Consider the following 22,891-nt stretch of genomic DNA (forward strand, 5'->3'; position numbering starts at 1 on the left):
TTGTTATCAGTATAAAAAGACACCTGTGCACACCCTCAAACAGTCTGACTCCAAACTCCACTATGGTGAAGACCAAAGAGCTGTCAAAGGACACCAGAAACAAAATTGTAGCCCTGCACCAGGCTGGGAAGACTGAATCTGCAATAGCCAACCAGCTTGGAGTGAAGAAATCAACAGTGGGACCAATAATTAGAAAATGTAAGACATACAAGACCACTGATAATCTCCCTCGATCTGGGGCTCCATGCAAAATCCCACCCGTGGGGTCAGAATGATCACAAGAACGGTGAGCAAAAATCCCAGAACCACACGGGGGGACCTAGTGAATGAACTGCAGAGAGCTGGGACCAATGTAACAAGGCCTACCATAAGTAACACACTACGCGACCATGGACTCAGATCCTGCAGTGCCAGACGTGTCCCACTGCTTAAGCCAGTACATGTCCGGGCCCATCTGAAGTTTGCTAGAGAGCATTTGGATGATCCAGAGGAGTTTTGGGAGAATGTCCTATGGTCTGATGAAACCAAACTGGAACTGTTTGGTAGAAACACAACTTGTCGTGTTTGAAGGAAAAAGAATACTGAGTTGCATCCATCAAACACCATACCTACTGTAAAGCATGGTGGTGGAAACATCATGCTTTGGGGCTGTTTCTCTGCAAAGGGGCCAGGACGACTGATCCGGGTACATGAAAGAATGAATGGGGCCATGTATCGTGAGATTTTGAGTGCAAACCTCCTTCCATCAGCAAGGGCATTGAAGATGAAACGTGGCTGGGTCTTTCAACATGACAATGATCCAAAGCACACCGCCAGGGCAACGAAGGAGTGGCTTCGTAAGAAGCATTTCAAGGTCCTGGAGTGGCCTAGCCAGTCTCCAGATCTCAACCCTATAGAAAACCTTTGGAGGGAGTTGAAAGTCCGTGTTGCCAAGCGAAAAGCCAAAAACATCACTGCTCTAGAGGAGATCTGCATGGAGGAACGGGCCAACATACCAACAACAGTGTGTGGCAACCTTGTGAAGACTTACAGAAAACGTTTGACCTCTGTCATTCCCAACAAAGGATATATTACAAAGTATTGAGATGAAATTTTGTTTCTGACCAAATACTTATTTTCCACCATAATATGCAAATAAAATGTTAAAAAAACAGACAATGTGATTTTCTGGATTTTGTTTCTCAGTTTGTCTCCCATAGTTGAGGTCTACCTATGATGTAAATTACAGACGCCTCTCATCTTTTTAAGTGGTGGAACTTGCACTATTGCTGACTGACTAAATACTTTTTTGCCCCACTGTATGTCTCGAGGGGTGACAGATTCCCAATGGGGCATAAACACACATATATTAATTCTTATCTATCTAATAGGATGACGACAGCTGTCCAGACCTGCATCCCACCACAAGAAACCCTCCGGAGTAATCACGGGAGAATGCTAAAATCCTCAGTGACATAGTGAGGGGTTGCGCACCCTCTTCTTCTCTGAGGCTATTTACTCATCTAAGAGTGCTACTCAAACTGATAGGGTGCAGCTGTGGGACCCTATTTTCAGAGCTGATGTTTTGTTTTGTTTTTTTTCCCTCAGATGGGAAGTTCCACAGTCAGGTAACCAAAACTATAAGGAACTCAACTCCCAAAACAGCATGCCACATACTCAGTGCAACCGCTATTCCCATCATTATTGGAAAACACAAAAAAATATTTTTATTACCCACCAAAAAAACACCTCAAGATACTATTTTCAGAGATGATGTCCTCCACCCAAGTCTCAAAAAGCTGGAAGGGTCTTCAGGAGAGGTGGGTAGTCGAGCTAGGCTATCAGACGGTCACCTTTGTAGCTGTAGTGTCATCTTTCCTATGGTTACAACCAGGGGTGGACAGAGGCAGACATGTTATTGGTGGAATTGTGCAACCGCACATTGGCCAAGAAGTAAGGGGACTCATTTCCACCTTCAAATCATTTATGATGAGTTATTGGTCTGATCATTAGCATAAAGACAGAATATAACATTTCTCCACAACAAAACCATTAATATGAGGCATTCAGGTAGGACAAGCTTAACATTTCTATTACCTGTATGCCCATATTAATAGGTTATATATGTTTCGGGGGTGACAGATTCCCAATGAGGCATAAACACACATATATTAATTCTTATCTATCTAATAGGATGACGACAGCTGTCCAGACCTGGTACCCACCACACGAAACACTCCGGAGTAATCACGGGAGAATGCTAAAATCCTCAGTGACATAGTGAGGGGTTGCGCACCCTCTTCTTCTCTGAGGCTATTTAGTCATCTCAGAGTGCTACTCAAACTGATGGGGTGCAGCTGTGGGACCCTATTTTCAGAGATGGTGTCCTCCACCCAAGTCTCAAAAAGCTGGAAGGGTCTTCAGGAGAGGTGGGTAGTCGAGCTAGGCTATCAGACGGTCATGTTTGTAGCTGTAGTGTCATCTTTCCTATGGTTACATTCAGGGGTGGACAGAGGCAGACATGTTATTGGGGGAATTGTGCAACTGCACATTGGCCAAGAAGTAAGGGGACCCATTTCCACCTTCAAAGCATATAAAATTGTGCTTTATGATGAGTTATTGGTCTGATCATTAGCATAAAGACAGAATATAACATTTCTGCACAACAAAACCATTAATATAAGGACTTCAGGTAGGACAAGCTTAACATTTCTATTACCTGTATGCCCATATTAATAGGTTATATATGTTTCGGGGGTGACAGATTCCCAATGAGGCATAAACACACATATATTAATTCTTATCTATCTAATAGGATGACGACAGCTGTCCAGACCTGCATCCCACCACAAGAAACACTCCGGAGTAATCAAGGGAGAATGCTAAAATCCTCAGTGACATATTGAGGGGTTGCGCACCCTCTTCTTCTCTGAGGCTATTTACTCATCTAAGAGTGCTACTCAAACTCATGGGGTGCAGCTGTGGGAGTCTATTTTCAGAGATGATGTCCGCCACCCAAGTCTCAAAAAGCTGGAAGGGTCTTCAGGAGAGGTGGGTAGTCGAGCTAGGCTATCAGACAGTCACCTTTGTAGCTGTAGTGTCATCTTTCCTATGATTACATTCAGGGGTGGACAGAGGCAGACATGTTATTGGTGGAATTGTGCAACTGCACATTGACCAAGTATTAAGGGGACCCATTTCCACCTTCAAAGCATTTATGATGAGTTATTGGTCTGATAATTAGCATAAAGACAGAATATAATATTTCTCCACAACAAAACCATTAATATGATGCATACAAGTGGGACAAGCTTAATATTTCTATTACCTGTATGCCAATATTAATAGGTTATATATGTCTCGGGGGGTGACAGATTCCCAATGAGGCATAAACACATATATATTAATTCTTATCTATCTAATAGGATGACGGCAGCTGTCCAGACCTGCATCCCACCACAAGAAACACTCCAGAGTAATCACGGGAGAATGCTAAAATCCTCAGTGACATAGTGAGGGGATGCGCACCCTCTTCTTCTCTGAGGCTATTTACTCATCTAAGAGTGCTACTCAAACTGATGGGGTGCAGCTGTGGGACCCTATTTTCAGAGATGATGTCCTCCACCCAAGACTCAAAAAGCTGGAAGGGTCTTCAGGAGAGGTGGGTAGTCGAGCTAGGCTATCAGACGGTCACCTTTGTAGCTGTAGTGTCATCTTTCCTATGATTACATTCAGGGGTGGACAGAGGCAGACATGTTTTTGGTGGAATTGTGCAACTGCACATTGTCCAAGATGTAAGGGGACCCATTTCCACTTTCAAATCATTTATGATGAGTTATTGGTCTGATCATTAGCATAAGGACAGAATATAACATTTCTGCACAACAAAACCATTAATATGAGGCATACAAGTAGGACAAGCTTAACATTTCTATTACCTGTATGCCCATATTAATAGGTTATATAAGTTTCGGGGGGGGTGGGGGGTGACAGATTCCCAATGAGGCATAAACACACATATATTAAGTCTTATCTATCTAATAGGATGACGACAGCTGTCCAGACCTGCATCCCACTACAAGAAACACTCCGGAGTAATCACGGGAGAATGCTAAAATCCTCAGTGACATAGTGAGGGGTTGCGCACCCTCTTCTTCTCTGAGGCTATTTAATCATCTAAGAGGGCTACTCAAACTGATGGGGGTGCAGCTGTGGGCCCCTATTTTCAGAGATGATTTTTTTTTTTCCCCTCAGATGGGAAGTTCCACAGTTAGGTAACCAAAACTATAAGGGACTCAACTCCCAAAACAGCATGCCACATACTCAGTGCAACCGCAATTTCCATCATCATTGTAAAACACAAAAAAAAATTTTTAATACCCACCAAAAAAACACCTCAAGATACTATTTTCCGAGATGATGTCCTCCACCCAAGTCTCAAAAAGCTGGAAGGGTCTTCAGGAGAGGTGGGTAGTCGAGCTAGGCTATCACACGGCCACCTTTGTAGCTGTAGTGTCATCTTTTCTATGGTTACTTTCAGGGGTGGACAGAGGCAGACATGTTATTGGTGGAATTGTTCAACTGCGCATTGGCCAAGAAGTAAGGGGACCCATTTCCACCTTCGAAGCATATGAAATTGTGCTTTATGATGAGTTATTGGTCTGATCATTAGCAAAAAGACAGAATATAACATTTCTGCACAACAAAACCATTAATATGAGGCATTCAGGTAGGACAAGCTTAACATTTCTATTACCTGTATGCCCATATTAATAGGTTATATATGTCTCGGGGGTGACAGATTCCCAATGAGGCATAAACACACATATATTAATTCTTATCTATCTAATAGGATGACGACAGCTGTCCAGACCTGCATCCCACCACAAGAAACACTCTGGAGTAATCACGCGAGAATGCTAAAATCCTCAGTGACATAGTGAGGGGTTGCGCACCCTATTCTTCTCTGAGGCTATTTACTCATCTAAGAGTGCTACTCAAACTGATGGGGTGCAGCTGTGGGACCCTATTTTCAGAGATGATGTCCTCCACCCAAGTCGCAAAAAGCTGGAAGGGTCTTCAGGAGAGGTGGGAAGTCGAGCTAGGCTATCAGACGGTCACCTTTGTAGCTGTAGTGTCATCTTTCCTATGGTTACATTCAGGGGTGGACAGAGGCAGATATGTTACTGGTGAAATTGTGCAACTGCACATTGGCCAAGAAGTAAGGGGACCCATTTCCACCTTCAAAGCATATGAAATTTGTTATGAAAGGTAATTCAGTACCACAATGGACATAGAGGTCAGCGCACATACAGTGACCTGGCAATAACCCAAAAAACAAGAACGAGCTCTGAGACGTGGGAACTCTGTTGACCGCAATCCCTAATCCTCTCCAACCACACTAAAGGCAGCCGTGGATTGCGCCTAACGCTCTCTGTGCAACTCGGCACGGCCTGAGAAACTAGCTAGCCTGAAGATAGAAAATAAGCCTACCTTGCCTCAGAGAAATACCCCAAAGGAAAAGGCAGCCCCCACATATAATGACTGTGAGTTAAGATGAAAGGACAAACGTAGAGATGAAATAGATTTAGCAAAGTGAGGCCCAACTTTCTGAACAGAGCGAGGATAGGAAAGGTAACTTTGCGGTCAACACAAAACCCTACAAAAAACAATGCAAAGGGGGCAAAAAGACCCTCCGTACCGAACTAACGGCACGGAGGTACACCCTCTGCATCCCAGAGCTTCCAGCAAGCAGAAAAAAAACCAAATTGACAAGCTGGACAGAAAAAAACAGCAAACAAATAGCAAAGAGGAACTTAGCTATGCAGAGCAGCAGGCCACAGGAACGATCCAGGAGGAAACAGGTCCAATACTAGAACATTGACTGGAGGCCAGGATCAAAGCACTAGGTGGAGTTAGGTGCTGCTCTATTTAACGACTTCCCCACATCACCTGAGGAAGGAAACTCAGAAGCCGCAGTACCACTTTCCTCCACCAACGGAAGCTCACAGAGAGAACCAGCCGAAGTACCACTTGTGACCACAGGAGGGAGCTCTGCCACAGAATTCACAACAGTACCCCCCCTTGAGGATGGGTCACCGACCCCTCACCAGAGCTCCCAGGACGACCAGGATGAGCCATATGAAAGGCACGAACAAGATCGGGAGCATGGACATCAGAGGCAAAGACCCAGGAATTATCTTCCTGAGCATAACCCTTCCACTTAACCAGATACTGGAGTTTCCGCCTTGAAACACGAGAATCCAAAATCTTCTCCACAATATACTCCAACTCCCCCTCCACCAAAACCGGGGCAGGAGGATCAACAGATGGAACCATAGGTGCCACGTATCTCCGCAACAATGACATATGGAATACGTTATGTATGGAAAAAGAATCTGGAAGGGTCAGACGAAAAGACACAGGATTAAGAACCTCAGAAATCCTATACGGACCAATAAAACGAGGTTTAAACTTAGGAGAGGAAACCTTCATAGGAATATGACGAGAAGATAACCAAACCAAGTCCCCAACCCGAAGTCGGGGACCCACACAGCGTCTGCGATTAGCGAAACGTTGAGCCTTCTCCTGGGACAAAGTCAAATTGTCCACTACATGAGTCCAAATCTGCTGCAACCTGTCCACCATAGTATCCACACCAGGACAGTCCGAAGACTCAACCTGCCCTGAAGAGAAATGAGGATGGAACCCAGAGTTGCAGAAAAACGGTGAAACCAAGGTAGCCGAGCTGGCCCGATTATTAAGGGCGAACTCAGCCAAAGGCAAAAAGGACACCCAGTCTGTTGTGAATTCTGTGGCAGAGCTCCCTCCTGTGGTCACAAGTGGTACTTTGGCTGATTCTCTCTGGGAGCTTCCATTTGTGGAGGAAAGTGGTACTGCGGCTTCTGAGTTTCCTCCCTCAGGTGATCTGGTGAGGTCGTTAGGTGCTTCTCTACTTAACTCCACCTAATGCTTTGATCCTGGCTTCCTGTCAATGTTCCAGTGTTGGACTTGTTCATCCCTGGATCATTCCTGTGGCCTGCTGCTCTGCTTAGCTAAGTTCTTCTTTGCTATTTGTTTGCTATTTTTTCTGTCCAGCTTGTTTATTTTGTTGCTGGAAGCTCTGGGACGCAAAGGGTGTGCCTCCGTGCCGTTAGTTCGGTACGGAGGGTCTTTTTGCCCCCTTTGCGTGGTTTTCTTTAGGGTTTTGTGTAGACTGCAAAGTTATCTTTCCTATCCTCGCTCTGTTAAGAAAGTCGGGCCTCACTTTGCTGAATCTATTTCATATCTACGTTTGTCTTTTCATCTTAACTCACAGTCATTATATGTGGGGGGCTGCCTTTTCCTTTGGGGTATTTCTCTGAGGCAAGGTAGGCTTATTTTCTATCTTCAGGCTAGTTAGTTTCTCAGGCTGTGCCGAGTTGCATAGGCAGAGTTAGGCGCAATCCACGGCTGCCTCTAGTGTTGTTTGGAGAGGATTAGGGATTGCGGTCTGCAGAGTTCCCACGTCTCAGAGCTCGTTCTATGATTTTGGGTTATTGTCAGATCACTGTATGTGCTCTGACCGCTATGTTCATTGTGGTACTGAATTGCCTCTCATAACACCAGTCATCCTGATCAGCATAAACAAAGCATCTCAGATATGTTTCCAAGGTCTGATTGGTTCGTTCGGTCTGGCCATTAGTCTGAGGATGGAAAGCCGAGGAAAAAGACAAGTCAATGCCCATCCTACCACAAAAGGCTCGCCAAAACCTCGAAACAAACTGGGAACCTCTGTCAGAAACGATATTCTCTGGAATGCCATGTAAACGAACCACATGCTGGAAAAACAATGGCACCAAATCAGAGGAGGAAGGCAATTTAGACAAGGGTACCAAATGGACCATCTTAGAGAAGCGATCACAGACCACCCAAATGACTGACATCTTTTGAGAGACGGGAAGATCTGAAATAAAATCCATAGAGATATGTGTCCAAGGCCTTTTCGGGACCGGCAAGGGCAAAAGCAACCCACTGGCACGAGAACAGCATGGCTTAGCCTGAGCACAAATCCCACAGGACTGCACAAAAGTACGCACATCCCGCGACAGAGATGGCCACCAAAAGGATCTAGCCACTAACTCTCTGGTACCAAAGATTCCAGGATGACCAGCCAACACCGAACAATGAACCTCAGAGATAACTTTATTCGTCCACCTATCAGGGACAAACAGTTTCTCCGCTGGGCAACGATCAGGTTTATTAACCTGAAATTTTTGCAGCACCCGCCGCAAATCAGGGGAGATGGCAGACACAATTACTCCCTCTTCGAGGATACCCGCCGGCTCAGATACACCCGGAGAGTCGGGCACAAAATTCCTAGACAGAGCATCCGCCTTCACATTTTTAGAGCCCGGAAGGTATGAAATCACAAAGTCAAAACGGCAAAAAACAACGACCAACGAGCTTGTCTAGGATTCAAGCGCTTGGCAGACTCGAGATAAGTCAAGTTCTTATGATCAGTCAAGACCACCACGCGATGCTTAGCTCCTTCAAGCCAATGACACCACTCCTCGAATGCCCACTTCATGGCCAGCAACTCTCGATTGCCCACATCATAATTTCGCTCAGCAGGCGAAAACTTCCTGGAAAAGAAGGCACATGGTTTCATCACCGAGCAATCAGAACTTCTCTGCGACAAAACAGCCCCTGCTCCAATCTCAGAAGCATCAACCTCGACCTGGAATGGAAGCGAAACATCTGGTTGACACAACACAGGGGCAGAAGAAAAACGACGCTTCAACTCTTGAAAAGCTTGCAACGCAGCAGAAGACCAATTGACCAAATCAGCACCTTTCTTGGTCAAATCGGTCAATGGTTTAGCAATACTAGAAAAATTGCAGATGAAGCGACGATAAAAATTAGTAAAGCCCAGGAACTTTTGCAGACTTTTCAGAGATGTCGGCTGAGTCCAATTATGGATGGCTTGGACCTTAACAGGGTCCATCTCGATAGTAGAAGGGGAAAAGATGAACCCCAAAAATGAAACCTTCTGAACACCAAAGAGACACTTTGATCCCTTTACAAACAAAGAATTAGCACGCAGGACCTGAAACACCGTTCTGACCTGCTTCACATGAGACTCCCAATCATCCGAGAAGATCAAAATGTCATCTAAGTACACAATCAGGAATTTATCCAGGTACTCTCGGAAGATGTCATGCATTAAGGACTGAAACACTGATGGAGCATTGGCAAGTCCGAATGGCATTACTAGATACTCAAAATGGCCCTCGGGCGTATTAAATGCAGTTTTCCACTCATCGCCTCGTTTAATACGCACAAGATTATACGCACCACGAAGATCTATCTTGGTGAACCAACTAGCCCCCTTAATCCGAGCAAACAAATCAGATAACAATGGCAAGGGGTACTGAAATTTAACCGTGATCTTATTTAGAAGGCGGTAATCTATACAAGGTCTCAGTGAACCATCCTTCTTGGCTACAAAAAAGAACCCTGCTCCTAATGGCGACGATGACGGGCGAATATGCCCCTTATCCAAAGACTCCTTTACATAACTCTGCATAGCGGCGTGCTCAGGCACAGATAAATTAAACAGTCGACCTTTTGGGAATTTACTACCAGGAATCAAATCGATAGCACAATCACAATCCCTATGCGGAGGTAGGGTATCGGACTTGGGCTCATCAAATAAATCCCGGTAATCAGACAAGAACTCAGGAACCTCAGAAGGGGTGGATGACGAAATAGTCAGAAATGGGACATCACCATGTACCCCCTGACAACCCCAGCTGGACACAGACATGGATTTCCAATCTAATACTGGATTATGGACTTGTAGCCATGGCAACCCCAACACGACCACATCATGCAGATTATGCAACACCAGAAAGCGAATAACCTCCTGATGTGCAGGAGCCATGCACATGGTCAGCTGGGTCCAGTACTGAGGCTTATTCTTGGCCAAAGGCGTAGCATCAATTCCTCTCAATGGAATAGGACACTGCAAGGGCTCCAAGAAAAACCCACAACGCCTAGCATACTCCAAGTCCATCAAATTCAGAGCAGCGCCTGAGTCCACAAATGCCATGACAGAATACGATGACAAAGAGCAGATCAAGGTAACAGACAGAAGAAATTTTGACTGTACCGTACCAATGGTGGCAGACCTAGCGAACCGCTTAGTGCGCTTAGGACAATCAGAGATAGCATGAGTGGAATCACCACAGTAGAAACACAGCCCATTCAGACGTCTGTGTTCTTGCCGTTCAACTCTGGTCAAAGTCCTATCGCACTGCATAGGTTCAGGTTTAAGCTCAGGTAATACCGCCAAATGGTGCACAGATTTACGCTCGCGCAAGCGTCGACCGATCTGAATGGCCAAAGACATAGACTCATTCAGACCAGCAGGCATAGGAAATCCCACCATGACATCCTTAAGTGCTTCAGAGAGACCTTTTCTGAAAATAGCTGCGAGCGCACCTTCATTCCACTGAGTGAGTACGGACCACTTTCTAAATTTCTGACAATATACCTCTATTTCATCCTGACCCTGACACAGAGCCAGCAAATTCTTCTCTGCCTGATCCACAGAATTAGGCTCATCGTACAGCAATCCGAGCGCCAGGAAAAATGCATCGATATTACTTAATGCAGGATCTCCTGACGCAAGAGAAAATGCCCAGTCCTGAGGGTCGCCACGCAAAAAAGAAATAACGATCCTAACTTGTTGAACTGGGTCACCAGAGGAGCGAGGTTTCAAAGCCAGAAATAGTTTACAATTATTTTTGAAACTCAGAAGTTTAGTTCTATCTCCAAAAAACAAATAAGGATAGGAATTCTCGGTTCTAACATAGAATTCTGAACCACAAAGTCTTGAATACTTTGTACTCTTGCCGTGAGCGGATCCACACATGAAGACAGACCTTTAATGTCCATTGCTACACCTGTGTCCTGAACCACCCAAATGTCTAGGGGAAAAAAAAGGCAAAACACAGTGCAAAGAAAAAAAAATGGTCTCAGAACTTCTTTTTACCCTCTATTGGGAATCATTAGTAACATAGTAACATAGTAACATAGTTAGTAAGGCCGAAAAAAGACATTTGTCCATCCAGTTCAGCCTATATTCCATCATAATAAATCCCCAGATCTACGTCCTTCTACAGAACCTAATTGTATGATACAATATTGTTCTGTTCCAGGAAGACATCCAGGCCTCTCTTGAACCCCTCGACTGAGTTCGCCATCACCACCTCCTCAGGCAAGCAATTCCAGATTCTCACTGCCCTAACAGTAAAGAATCCTCTTCTATGTTGGTGGAAAAACCTTCTCTCCTCCAGACGCAAAGAATGCCCCCTTGTGCCCGTCACCTTCCTTGGTATAAACAGATCTTCAGCGAGATATTTGTATTGTCCCCTTATATACTTATACATGGTTATTAGATCGCCCCTCAGTCGTCTTTTTTCTAGACTAAATAATCCTAATTTCGCTAATCTATCTGGGTATTGTAGTTCTCCCATCCCCTTTATTAATTTTGTTGCCCTCCTTTGTACTCTCTCTAGTTCCATTATATCCTTCCTGAGCACCGGTGCCCAAAACTGGACACAGTACTCCATGTGCGGTCTAACTAGGGATTTGTACAGAGGCAGTATAATGCTCTCATCATGTGTATCCAGACCTCTTTTAATGCACCCCATGATCCTGTTTGCCTTGGCAGCTGCTGCCTGGCACTGGCTGCTCCAGGTAAGTTTATCATTAACTAGGATCCCCAAGTCCTTCTCCCTGTCAGATTTACCCAGTGGTTTCCCATTCAGTGTGTAATGGTGACATTGATTCCTTCTTCCCATGTGTATAACCTTACATTTATCATTGTTAAACCTCATCTGCCACCTTTCAGCCCAAGTTTCCAACTTATCCAGATCCATCTGTAGCAGAATACTATCTTCTCTTGTATTAACTGCTTTACATAGTTTTGTATCATCTGCAAATATCGATATTTTACTGTGTAAACCTTCTACCAGATCATTAATGAATATGTTGAAGAGAACAGGTCCCAATACTGACCCCTGCGGTACCCCACTGGTCACAGCGACCCAGTTAGAGACTATACCATTTATAACCACCCTCTGCTTTCTATCACTAAGCCAGTTACTAACCCATTTACACACATTTTCCCCCAGACCAAGCATTCTCATTTTGTGTTCCAACCTCTTGTGCGGCACGGTATCAAATGCTTTGGAAAAATCGAGATATACCACGTCCAATGACTCACCGTGGTCCAGCCTATAGCTTACGTCTTCATAAAAACTGATTAGATTGGTTTGACAGGAGCGATTTCTCATAAACCCATGCTGATATGGAGTTAAACAGTTATTCTCATTGAGATAATCCAGAATAACATCCCTCAGAAACCCTTCAAATATTTTACCAACAATAGAGGTTAGACTTACTGGCCTATAATTTCCAGGTTCACTTTTAGAGCCCTTTTTGAATATTGGCACCACATTTGCTATGCGCCAATCCTGCGGAACAGACCCTGTCGCTATAGAGTCCCTAAAAATAAGAAATAATGGTTTATCTATTACATTACTTAGTTCTCTTAGTACTCGTGGGTGTATGCCATCCGGACCCGGAGATTTATCTATTTTAATCTTATTTAGCCGGTTTCGCACCTCTTCTTGGGTTAGATTGGTGACCCTTAATATAGGGTTTTCATTGTTTCTTGGGATTTCACCTAGCAATTCATTTTCGACCGTGAATACCGTGGAGAAGAAGGTGTTTAATATGTTAGCTTTTTCCTCGTCATCTACAACCATTCTTTCCTCACTATTTTTTAAGGGGCCTACATTTTCAGTTTATATTCTTTTACTATTGATATAGTTGAAGAACAGTTTGGGATTAGTTTTACTCTCCTTAGCAATGTGCTTCTCTGTTTCCTTTTTGGCAGCTTTAATTAGTTTTTTAGATAAAGTATTTTTCTTCCTATAGTTTTTTAGAGCTTCAATGGTGCCATCCTGCTTTAGTAGTGCAAATGCTTTCTTTTTACTGTTAATTGCCTGTCTTACTTCTTTGTTTAGCCACATTGGGTTTTTCCTATTTCTAGTCCTTTTATTCCCACAAGGTATAAACCGCTTACACTGCCTATTTAGGATGTTCTTAAACATTTCCCATTTATTATCTGTATTCTTATTTCTGAGGATGTTGTCCCAGTCTACCAGATTAAGGGCATCTCTAAGCTGGTCAAACTTTGCCTTCCTAAAGTTCAGTGTTTTTGTGACTCCCTGACAAGTCCCCCTAGTGAAAGACAGGTGAAACTGTACAATATTGTGGTCGCTATTTCCTAGATGCCCGACCACCTGCAGATTTGTTATTCTGTCAGGTCTATTAGATAGTATTAGGTCTAAAAGTGCTGCTCCTCTGGTTGGATTCTGCACCAATTGTGAAAGATAATTTTTCTTGGTTATTAGCAGAAACCTGTTGCCTTTATGGGTTTCACAGGTTTCTGTTTCCCAGTTAATATCCGGGTAGTTAAAGTCCCCCATAACCAGGACCTCATTATGGGTTGCAGCTTCATCTATCTGCTTTAGAAGTAGACTTTCCATTGGTAACAGACCCCAATGAGAATTTTGTTACCATTTTTCCCTCCATGAATTTCGACCCATATGGACTCGACATCCTCATTTCCTTCGCTAATATCCTCCCTTAAAGTGGACTTTAGACAAGACTTTACATAGAGACAAACCCCTCCTCCTCTCCGAAGTTACAATCCTTTCTAAACAGTACTTTTGGCCTCCAGTACTGTTATGAAAGGTAATTCAGTACCACAATGGACATAGAGGTCAGAGCACATACAGTGACCTGGCAATAACCCAAAAAACAAGAACGCGCTCTGAGACGTGGGAACTCTGTTGACCGCAATCCCTAATCCTCTCCAACCACACTAAAGGCAGCCGTGGATTGCGCCTAACGCTCCCTATGCAACTCGGCACGGCCTGAGAAACTAGCTAGCCTGAAGATAGAAAATAAGCCTACCTTGCCTCAGAGAAATACCCCAAAGGAAAAGGCAGCCCCCACATATAATGACTGTGAGTTAAGATGAAAAGACAAACGTAGAGATGAAATAGATTTAGCAAAGTGAGGCCCAACTTTCTGAACAGAGCGAGGATAGGAAAGGTAACTTTGCGGTCAACACAAAACCCTACAAAAACAACGCAAAGGGGGCAAAAAGACCCTCCGTACCGAACTAACGGCACGGAGGTACACCCTCTGCGTCCCAGAGCTTCCAGCAAGCACAAAAAAAACAAATTGACAAGCTGGACAGAAAAAAACAGGAAACAAATAGCAAAGAGGAACTTAGCTATGCAGAGCAGCAGGCCACAGGAACGATCCAGGAGGAAACAGGTCCAATACTAGAACATTGACTGGAGGCCAGGATCAAAGCACTAGGTGGAGTTAAATAGAGCAGCACCTAACGACTTCCCCACATCACCTGAGGAAGGAAACTCAGAAGCCGCAGTACCACTTTCCTCCACCAACGGAAGCTCACAGAGAGAACCAGCCGAAGTACCACTTGTGACCACAGGAGGGAGCTCTGCCACAGAATTCACAACAGAAATTGTGCTTTGTGATGAGTTATTGGTCTGATCTTTAGCATAAAGACAGAATATAACATTTTTCTACAACAAAACCATTAATATGAGGCATTCAGGTAGGACAAGCTTAACATTTCTATTACCTGTATGCCCATATTAATAGGTTATATATGTCTCGGGGGGTGAGAGATTCCCAATGAGGCATAAACACACATATACTAATTCTTATCTATCTAATAGGATGAAGACAGCTGTCCAGACCTGCATCTCACCACAAGAAACACTCCGGAGTAACCACGGGAGAATGCTAAAATCCTCAGTGACATAGTGAGGGGTTGCGCACCCTCTTCTTCTCTGAGGCTATTTACTCATCTAAGAGTGCTACTCAAACTGATGGGGTGCAGCTGTGGGACCCTATTTTCAGAGATGATGTCCTCCACCCAAGTCTCAAAAAGCTGGAAGGGTCTTCAGGAGAGGTGAGCAGTCGAGCTGGGCTATCAGACGGTCACCTATGTAGCTGTTGTGTCATCTTTCCTATGGTTACATTCAGGGGTGGACAGAGGCAGATATGTTACTGGTGCAATTGTGGAACTGCACATTGGCCAAGAAGTAAGGGGACCCATTTCCACCTTCAAAGCATATGAAATTGTGCTTTATGATGAGTTATTGGTCTGATCATTAGCAAAAAGACAGAATATAACATTTCTGCACAACAAAACCATTAATATGAGGCATTCAGGTAGGACAAGCTTAACATTTCTATTACCTGTAAGCCCATATTAATAGGTTATATATGTCACGGGGGTGACAGATTCCCAATGAGGCATAAACACACATATATTAATTCTTATCTATCTAATAGGATGACGACAGCTGTCCAGACCTAAATCCCACCACAAGAAACACTCCGGAGTAATCACAGGAGAATGCTAAAATTCTCAGTGACATAGTGAGGGGTTGCGCACCCTCTTCTTCTCTGAGGCTATTTACTCATCTAAGAGTGCTACTCAAACTGATGGGGTGCAGCTGTGGGACCCTATTTTCAGAGATGATGTTCTCCACCCAAGTCTCAAAAAGCTGAAAGGGTCTTCAGGAGAGGTGGGTAGTCGAGCTAGGCTATCAGACGGTCACCTTTGTAGCTGTAGTGTCATCTTTCATAGTAACATAGTAACATAGTAACATAGTTAGTAAGGCCGAAAAAAGACATTTGTCCATCCAGTTCAGCCTATATTCCATCATAATAAATACCCAGATCTACGTCCTTCTACAGAACCTAATAATTGTATGATACAATATTGTTCTGCTCCAGGAAGACATCCAGGCCTCTCTTGAACCCCTCGACTGAGTTCGCCATCACCACCTCCTCAGGCAAGCAATTCCAGATTCTCACTGCCCTAACAGTAAAGAATCCTCTTCTATGTTGGTGGAAAAACCTTCTCTCCTCCAGACGCAAAGAATGCCCCCTTGTGCCCGTCACCTTCCTTGGTATAAACAGATCCTCAGCGAGATATTTGTATTGTCCCCTTATATACTTATACATGGTTATTAGATCGCCCCTCAGTCGTCTTTTTTCTAGACTAAATAATCCTAATTTCGCTAATCTATCTGGGTATTGTAGTTCTCCCATCCCCTTTATTAATTTTGTTGCCCTCCTTTGTACTCTCTCTAGTTCCATTATATCCTTCCTGAGCACCGGTGCCCAAAACTGGACACAGTACTCCATGTGCGGTCTAACTAGGGATTTGTACAGAGGCAGTATAATGCTCTCATCATGTGTATCCAGACCTCTTTTAATGCACCCCATGATCCTGTTTGCCTTGGCAGCTGCTGCCTGGCACTGGCTGCTCCAGGTAAGTTTATCATTAACTAGGATCCCCAAGTCCTTCTCCCTGTCAGATTTACCCAGTGGTTTCCCATTCAGTGTGTAATGGTGATATTGATTCCCTCTTCCCATGTGTATAACCTTACATTTATCATTGTTAAACCTCATCTGCCACCTTTCAGCCCAAGTTTCCAACTTATCCAGATCCATCTGTAGCAGAATACTATCTTCTCTTGTATTAACTGCTTTACATAGTTTTGTATCATCTGCAAATATCGATATTTTACTGTGTAAACCTTCTACCAGATCATTAATGAATATGTTGAAGAGAACAGGTCCCAATACCGACCCCTGCGGTACCCCACTGGCCACAGCGACCCAGTTAGAGACCATACCATTTATAACCACCCTCTGCTTTCTATCACTAAGCCAGTTACTAACCCATTTACACACATTTTCCCCCAGACCAAGCATTCTCATTTTGTGTACCAACCTCTTGTGCGGCACGGTATCAAACGCTTTGGAAAAATCGAGATATACCACGTCCAATGACTCACCGTGGTCCAGCCTATAGCTTACCTCTTCATAAAAACTGATTAGATTGGTTTGACAGGAGCGATTTCTCATAAACCCAAAAATGTTCATTTTTAGTACTTGTTTGAAAACCGTTTGTTGGCAATGACTGCCTGAAGTCTTGAACTCATGGACATCACCAGACACTGTGTTTCCTCCTTTTTGATGCTCTGCCAGGCCTTCATTGCGGTGGTTTTAAATCATCTTTCCTATGGTTACATTCAGGGATGGACAGAGGCAGACATGTTATTGGTGGAATTGTGCAACTGCACATTGGCCAAGAAGTAAGGGGACCCATTTCCACCTTCAAACCATATGAAATTGTGCTTTATGATGAGTTATTGGTCTGATCATTAGCAAAAAGACAGAATATAACATTTCTGCACAACAAAACCATTAATATGAGGCATTCAGGTAGGACAAGCTTAACATTTCTATTACCTGTATGCCCATATTAATAGGTTATATATGTCTAGGGGGTGACAGATTCCCAATGAGGCATAAACACACATATATTAATTCTTATCTATCTAATAGGATGACGACAGCTGTCCAGACCTGCATCCCACCACAAGAAACACTCCGGAGTAATCACGCGAGAATGCTAAAATCCTCAGTGACATAGTGAGGGGTTGTGCACCCTCTTCTTCTCTGAGGCTATTTACTCATCTAAGAGTGCTACTCAAACTGATAGGGTGCAGCTGTGGGACCCTATTTTCAGAGATGATGTCCTCCACCCAAGTCTCAAAAAGCTGGAAGGGTCTTCAGGAGAGGTGGGTAGTCGAGCTAGGCTATCAGACGGTCACCTTTGTAGCTGTAGTGTCATCTTTCTTATGGTTACATTCAGGGGTGGACAGAGGCAGACATGTTATTGGTGGAATTGTGCAGCTGCACATTGGCCAAGAGGTAAAGGGACCCATTTCCACCTTCAAAGCATATGAAATTGTGCTTTATGTTGAGTTATTGGTCTGATCATTAGCATAAAGACAGAATATAACATTTCTCCACAACAAAACCATTAATATGAGGCATACAAGTAGGACAAGCTTAACATTTCTATTACCTGTATGCCTATATTAATAGGTTATATATGTCTCGAGGGGTGACAGATTCCCAATGGGGCATAAACACACATATATTAATTCTTATCTATCTAATAGGATGACGACAGCTGTCCAGACCTGCATCCCACCACAAGAAACACTCCGGAGTAATCACGCGAGAATGCTAAAATCCTCAGTGACATAGTGAGGGGTTGCGCACCCTTTTCTTCTCTGAGGCTATTTACTCATCTAAGAGTGCTACTCAAACTGATGGGGTGCAGCTGTGGGACCCTATTTTCAGAGATGATGTCCTCCACCCAAGTCTCAAAAAGCTGAAAGGGTCTTCAGGAGAGGTGGGTAGTCGAGCTAGGCTATCAGACGGTCACCTTTGTAGCTGTAGTTTCATCTTTCCTATGGTTACATTCAGGGGTGGACAGAGGCAGATATGTTACTGGTGAAATTGTGCAACTGCACATTGGCCAAGAAGTAAGGGGACCCATTTCCACCTTCAAAGCATATGAAATTGTGTTTTTTGATGAGTTATTGGTCTGATCATTAGCATAAAGACAGAATATAACATTTCTCCACAACAAAACCATTAATATGAGGCGTTCAGGTAGGACAAGCTTAACATTTCTATTACCTGTATGCCCATAATAATAGGTTATATATGTCTCGGGTGGTGACAGATTCCCAATGAGGCATAAACACACATATACTAATTCTTTTCTATCTAATAGGATGACGACAGCTGTCCAGACCTGCATCCCACCACAAGAACCACTCCGGAGTAATCACGGGAGAATGCTAAAATCCTCAGTGACATAGTGAGGGGTTGCGCACCCTTTTCTTCTCTGAGGCTATTCACTCATCTAAGAGTGCTACTCAAACTGATGGGGTACAGCTGTGGGACCCTATTTTCAGAGATGATGTCCTCCACCCAAGTCTCAAAAAGCTGGAAGGGTCTTCAGGAGAGGTGAGTAGTCAAGCTGGGCTAACAGACGGTCACCTTTGTAGCTGTAGTGTCATCTTTCCTATGGTTACATTCAGGGGTGGACAGAGGCAGATATGTTACTGGTGAAATTGTGCAACTGCACATTGGCCAAGAAGTAAGGGGACCCATTTCCACCTTCAAAGCATATGAAATTGTGCTTTATGATGAGTTATTGGTCTGATCATTAGCATAAAGACAGAATATAACATTTCTCCACAACAAAACCATTAAAATTAGGCATTCAGGTAGGACAAGCTTAACATTTCTATTACCTGTATGCCCATATTAATAGGTTATATATGTCTCGAGAGGTGACAGATTCCCAATGAGGCATAAACACACATATATTAATTCTTATCTATCTAATAGGATGACGACAGCTGTCCAGACCTGCATCCCACCACAAGAAACACTCCGGATTAATCACGGGAGAATGCTAAAATCCTCAGTGACATAGTGAGGGGTTGCACACCCTCTTCTTCTCTGAGGCTATTTACTCATCTAAGAGTGCTACTCAAACTGATGGGGTGCAGCTTTGGGACCCTATTTTCAGAGATGATGTCCTCCACCCAAGTCTCAAAAAGCTGGAAGGGTCTTCAGGAGAGGTGAGTAGTCGAGCTGGGCTATCAGACTGTCACCTTTGTAGCTGTAGTGTCATCTTTCCTATGGTTACATTCAGGGGTGGACAGAGGCAGATATGTTACTGGTGAAATTGTGCAACTGCACATTGGCCAAGAAGTAAGGGGACCCATTTCCACCTTCAAAGCATATGAAATTGTGCTTTTTGATGAGTTATTGGTCTGATCATTAGCATAAAGACAGAATATAACATTTCTGCCCAACAAAACCATTAATATGAGGCATTCAGGTAGGACAAGCTTAACATTTCTATTACCTGTATGCCCATATTAATAGGTTATATATGTCTCGAGGGGTGACAGATTCCCAATGGGGCATAAACACACATATATTAATTCTTATCTATCTAATAGGATGACGACAGCTGTCCAGACCTGCATCCCACCACAAGAAACACTCCGGAGTAATCATGGGAGAATGCTAAAATCCTCAGTGACATAGTGAGGGGTTGCACACCCTCTTCTTCTCTGAGGCTATTTACTCATCTAAGAGTGCTACTCAAACTGATGGGGTGCAGCTGTGGGACCCTATTTTCAGAGATGATGTCCTCCACCCAAGTCTCAAAAAGCTGGAAGGGTCTTCAGGAGAGGTTGGTAGTCGAGCTAGGCTATCAGACGGTCACCTTTGTAGCTGTAGTGTCATCTTTCCTATGGTTACATTCAGGGGTGGACAGAGGCAGACATGTTATTGGTGGAATTGTGCAACTGCACATTGGCCAAGAAGTAAGGGGACCCATTTCCACCTTCAAAGCATATGAAATTGTGCTTTTTGATGAGTTATTGGTCTGATCATTAGCATAAAGACAGAATATAACATTTCTGCCCAACAAAACCATTAATATGAGGCATTCAGGTAGGACAAGCTTAACATTTCTATTACCTGTATGCCCATATTAATAGGTTATATATGTCTCGAGGGGTGACAGATTCCCAATGGGGCATAAACACACATATATTAATTCTTATCTATCTAATAGGATGACGACAGCTGTCCAGACCTGCATCCCACCACAAGAAACACTCCGGAGTAATCACGGGAGAATGCTAAAATCCTCAGTGACATAGTGAGGGGTTGCGCACCCTCTTCTTCTCTGAGGCTATTTACTCATCTAAGAGTGCTACTCAAACTGATGGGGTGCAGCTGTGGGACCCTATTTTCAGAGATGATGTCCTCCACCCAAGTCTCAAAAAGCTGGAAGGGTCTTCAGGAGAGGTGGGTAGTCGAGCTAGGCTATCAGACGGTCACCTTTGTAGCTGTAGTGTCATCTTTCCTATGGTTACATTCAGGGGTGGACAGAGGCAGACATGTTATTGGTGGAATTGTGCAACTGCACATTGGCCAAGAAGTAAGGGGACCCATTTCCACCTTCAAAGCATATGAAATTGTGCTTTTTGATGAGTTATTGGTCTGATCATTAGCATAAAGACAGAATATAACATTTCTGCCCAACAAAACCATTAATATGAGGCATTCAGGTAGGACAAGCTTAACATTTCTATTACCTGTATGCCCATATTAATAGGCTATATATGTCTCGAGGGGTGACAGATTCCCAATGAGGCATAAACACACATATATTAATTCTTATCTACCTAATAGGATGACGACAGCTGTCCAGACCTGCATCCCACCACAAGAAACACTCCGGAGTAATCACGGGAGAATGCTAAAATCCTCAGTGACATAGTGAGGGGTTGCGCACCCTCTTCTTCTCTGAGGCTATTTACTCATCTAAGAGTGCTACTCAAACTGATAGGGTGCAGCTGTGGGACCCTATTTTCAGAGATGATGTCCTCCACCCAAGTCTCAAAAAGCTGGAAGGGTCTTCAGGAGAGGTGGGTAGTCGAGCTAGGCTATCAGACGGTCACCTTTGTAGCTGTAGTGTCATCTTTCCTATGGTTACATTCAGGGGTGGACAGAGGCAGACATGTTATTGGTGGAATTGTGCAACTGCACATTGGCCAAGAAGTAAAGGGACCCATTTCCACCTTCAAAGCATATGAAATTGTGCTTTTTGATGAGTTATTGGTCTGATCATTAGCATAAAGACAGAATATAGCATTTCTGCCCATCAAAACCATTAATATGAGGCATTCAGGTAGGACAAGCTTAATATTTCTATTACCTGTATGCCCATATTAATAGATTATATATGTCTCGAGGGGTGAAAGATTCCCAATGGGGCATAAACACACATATATTAATTATTATCTATCTAATATAATGACGACAGCTGTCCAGACCTGCATCCCACCACAAGAAACACTCCGGAGTAATCACGGGAGAATGCTAAAATCCTCAGTGACATAGTGAGGGGTTGCGCACCCTCTTCTTCTCTGAGGCTATTTACTCATCTAAGAGTGCTTCTCAAACTGATAGGGTGCAGCTGTGGGACCCTATTTTCAGAGATGATGTCCTCCACCCAAGTCTCAAAAAGCTGGAAGGGTCCTCAGGAGAGGTGGGTAGTCGAGCTAGGCTATCAGACGGTCACCTTTGTAGCTGTAGTGTCATCTTTCCTATGGTTACATTCAGGGGTGGACAGAGGCAGACATGTTATTGGTGGAATTGTGCAGCTGCACATTGGCCAAGAAGTAAAGGGACCCATTTCCACTTTCAAAGCATATGAAATTGTTCTTTATGTTGAGTTATTGGTCTGATCATTAGCATAAAGACAGAATATAACATTTCTCCACAACAAAACCATTAATATGAGGCATACAAGTAGGACAAGCTTAACATTTCTATTACCTGTATGCCTATATTAATAGGTTATATATGTCTCGAGGGGTGACAGATTCCCAATGGGGCATAAACACACATATATTTATTCTTATCTATCTAATAGGATGACGACAGCTGTCCAGACCTGCATCCCACCACAAGAAACACTCCGGAGTAATCACGGGAGAATGCTAAAATCCTCCGTGACATAGTGAGGGGTTGCGCACCCTCTTCTTCTCTGAGGCTATTTACTCATCTAAGAGTGCTACTCAAACTGATGGGGTGCAGCTGTGGGACCCTATTTTCAGAGATGATGTCCTTCACCCAAGTCTCAAAAAGCTGGAAGGGTCTTCAGGAGAGGTGGGTAGTCGAGCTAGGCTATCAGACGGTCACCTTTGTAGCTGTAGTGTCATCTTTCCTATGGTTACATTCAGGGGTGGACAGAGGCAGACATGTTATTGGTGGAATTGTGCAACTGCACATTGGCCAAGAAGTAAGGGGACCCATTTCCACCTTCAAAGCATAT

Source organism: Ranitomeya imitator, chromosome 1 (genome assembly GCF_032444005.1).
Source record: "Ranitomeya imitator isolate aRanImi1 chromosome 1, aRanImi1.pri, whole genome shotgun sequence".
Classification (NCBI taxonomy): domain Eukaryota; kingdom Metazoa; phylum Chordata; class Amphibia; order Anura; family Dendrobatidae; genus Ranitomeya; species Ranitomeya imitator.